We start from the raw sequence: 3,935 nt of genomic DNA, 5'->3' as shown, positions 1-3,935 counted from the left end.
ACAGTCAGGCTGGGGAGACGTGAGTGGGTAAGATGGTTACATAAAGCTCTGAGTTCCAAACCTAGGGAGCTAATAGGATGCTGGCTACTCTGTGCATCTGCAATCCTGGTACTCCTCACCATGAGAAGGGAGGTGGGAACAGAACCATGGAAACTCAGGCCAGCTAACCTGGCATACAGAAGAGTCCATGTCTAAAGTTAGAAGATGAAGGCCAATACCTGACCTCATCATACACACGCACACACACAAACACAGATCTGTGAGACCTCATGTATAACCTGATAATGCTGAAGTTCTTTTCTTTACTACTCAAGTTTTACAGTCTGGACCCTCAGCATCGTATGGATCTGTTTAAAGTTTAAAAAATAATAATAGTGCACGCTTCAGCAGCATTTACACTGAAGGTGGGACAAAAGCATGACCCCTGCAAGGATGGTGTTTGTGTGTGTGTGTGTGTGTGTGTGTGTGTGTATTTAAGTCATGACTCCTGATTTTTTTTTTTTTTTTGGTCTTTCGAAACAGGGTTTCTCTGTGTAGCCCTAGCTGTCCTGGAACTCTGTAGACCAGGCTGGCCTTGAACTCAGAAATCCACCTGTCTCTGCCTCCCAAGTGCTGGGATTAAAGACGTGTGCCACCGCTGCCCGGCTATGACTCCTGATTTTAAGCCAGAACTGAGGTTCTGAGTTTTAGAACTTTCTGCCAAGTGTAAAGTAAGTGCTTATAGTGAGTACTTGGTGAGTCGGACCCAGGAAGAGCTGGGGTTCAAGGTCACACTAGCTCCCTGCCAGTGCAAAGCCAGCCTCAGCTACATGAAACCCTGTCTTACAAAAGAAAATCAAAATCTTCCCTTTGGGGGCTGGAGAGATGGTTCAGCGGTTGGGAGACTGCTCTTCCAGAGGTCCTGAGTTCAAATTCCAGCAACCACATGGTGGCTCACAGCCATCTGTAGTGAGATCTGATGCCTTCTGGTGTGTCTGAAGACAGCTACAGTGTACTTACATATAATAAATAAATAAATCTTTAAAAAAAAAGCCAACTTCCCTTTTCAGGTAATTTTTAAAAAAGATTTATTTATTTATTATATGTAAGTACACTGTAGCTGTCTTCAGACATTCCAGAAGAAGGCACCAGATCTTGTTACTGTTGGTTGTGAGCCACCATGTAGTTGCTGGGATTTGAACTCATGACCTTTGGAAGAGCAGTCAGTGCTCTTAACCGCTGAGCCATCTCTCCAGCCCCCCTTTTCAGGTAATTTGATGTACCTCGGGGCATAGTAGCAACTGCTCTGGACCTAAGGCTAAGTCTCAACTGTATTCTTGAGCTGGACTTACATGTTTGTATCTCTAAAAGGTCAAGGCAGGACGGTGCTGATTGTTTGGTCTCTAACCTGGAACAAATGTCCTGGGTTTAAGACATAACAGTGAGTTCCACTACAAGATACATAGTCTGTGGTAAACTTTTTCATTGTCTTATTTTAATTTTAAGATTAATTTATATGTATGAGTGTTTTCCTTGCATGTATTGTGTATGTATATGTATACCACTTGAGTGCCTGGTGCCTGCAGAGGCCATCATAGGACACTAGATCCAGAACTGGAGTTAAAGATGATTGTGAGCCGGGCCTGGTGGCGCAGGCCTTTAATCCTAGCACTCGGGAGGCAGAGGCAGGCGGATTTCTGAGTTCAAGGCCAGCCTGGTCTACCAAGTGAGTTCCAGGACAGCCAGGGCTATACAGAGAAACCCTGTCTGGAAAAACCAAAAAAAAAAAAAAGAAGATGATTGTGAGTGCTGGGAAGAGCAAGTGCTCTTAACCACTAAACCATCTCAGCAGCCCATGTTTCTCATTTAAAATTTTTGAAATGATTTCACTTCGCAGCTCAGACCAGTCTGGAATGACTAAATTGGTGAGTGCTTGCCTAGTATGAATCCCTGGGTTATTAGATTATTATCTCCATACACCATAAGTGGGCATGCTGCTCCATGCTTTTTGGTTTTGGTTTTGGTTTTGTTTTTTCGAGACAGGGTTTCTCTGTGTAGCCCTGGCTGTCCTGGAACTCACTCTGTAGTCTAGGTTGGCCTCGAACTCAGAAATCCGCCTGCCTCTGCCTCCCAAGTGCTGGGATTAAAAGTGTGCGCCACCACGCCCGGCTGCTCCATGCTTTTAATCCCAGTAGTCTGAAGAGAGAGGCAGGGAAATTACGAAGTCAAGGTCATTCTTGGGTACATATCAGCATAAGTTATATAAGACTATGGCTCTAAAATGACAAGGGGATGGAGAGGTGACTTGGCAGAAGACCCAAGTTCAGTTCCCAGCACGGTCACAGACAAGCCCACAGCTACCTGTAACTCCAGCTCCAAGGATCTAATGCCTTCTTACAGCCTCCATGGGCACCTGCACATGGCAGACACTTAGAATTTTTTTCTTTGATTTAACTGTTTTAAAGAACCAGAGAGATGTCTCAGTGGTTAAGAACACTTGTCGTGCCAGGCGTGGTGGCACACACCTTTAATCCCAGCACTCGGGAGGCAGAGGCAGGCGGATTTTTGAGTTCAAGGCCAGCCTGGCCTACAAAGTGAGTTCCAGGACAGCCAGGACTACACATTGAAACCCTGACTCAAAAAACAACAACAACAAAACAAAACAAACAAAAACAAAAAAAGAACACTTGTTGCTCTTACAGAAAACATGCACATGGTGGCTCACAAACCATTTCTTTTTCTTTTTTAAGATTTATTTATTTATTATATGTAAGTACACTGTAGCTGTCTTCAGACACCCCAGAAGAGGGCGTCAGATCTCCTTATGTGAGCCATGTGGTTGCTGGGATTTGAACTCAGGGCCATCAGAAGAGCAGTCGGGTGCTCTTCTGACAGTTATCTGGCAGCCTCTTCTGACCTTCTGGGACATCTGGCACACATTTGATGCAAATACATACATGGAAGCAAAACACTTATAATTCTAAAGAATATAATATAGAATGTGTATATATGTGCAATTGTCCATATGTTCAATGTTCAACTGGGGGTTGAATCTGGAAGATCAGGCTTAGAGGCAATGCCTTTACTCACTGAGCCCCCTTACCAGCTAACTTTTAGCTGTGCTGGCTAATTTTTAATGTTAACTTGACACAAACAAGGGTTATGTGGGAAGAAGGAATCGTAGTCAAGAAAGTTTCTCCATACAGTTGGCCTATAGGTAAGTCTGTCAGGCATTTTCTTGATTGGTGATTAATATGGAAGGTCCCAGCTCACTCTAGGTGGTGCCACCCTGAACTAGTTGTCCTGTGTTAACTAAGAAAGCAGGCTGAGCAAGCCAGTAAGCAATGTTCCTCCATGGCCTCTGCATTGGTTCCTGCCTTGGGTTCTGTGCCTTCCCTCAGTGATGGAGTGTGACCAGAGAGTCGCATGCTAAAATAAACCCTTTCCTTGCCACACCACCTCCAGTAGGATCTGTGTGACAAGTTCCACAGACTGAGGCGATTGACCTCAAAAGGGGGAGGCCTCCTGGAACCAGTTGTGGAACTCTTTGCTGGAGAAAAATTATAGAGCCGTAGTTCTCATGGCAATCTATCTGTTTTGTTTTCTCTTATTCCTTTTCTTATTTCACATGTTCTTGGTAGCCTAGGCCAAGATTTTAAGCGAGAATAATGGGTAAGAAACCATCCCTACAGATGGGGTCACTAGCATGACCTTATCCCCGGGGAAACCAACGCTTTACTTTTTAAATCATTTATGAAACTATTATGATAGATTAAAAACTTTCCCAACAATAAAATATCATATGGCTACACATGTGCCATTGGAGGTGGGGTTTGGTATATTGTAAAGAAAGCCTCAAGCCGGGCGTGGTGGCACACACCTTTAATCCCAGCACTTGGGAGGCAGAGGCAGGCGGATTTCTGAGTTCGAGGCCAGCCTGGTCTACAAAGTGAGTT

Source organism: Mus pahari, chromosome 15 (genome assembly GCF_900095145.1).
Source record: "Mus pahari chromosome 15, PAHARI_EIJ_v1.1, whole genome shotgun sequence".
Classification (NCBI taxonomy): domain Eukaryota; kingdom Metazoa; phylum Chordata; class Mammalia; order Rodentia; family Muridae; genus Mus; species Mus pahari.
This window is presented reverse-complemented; position numbering follows the sequence as displayed.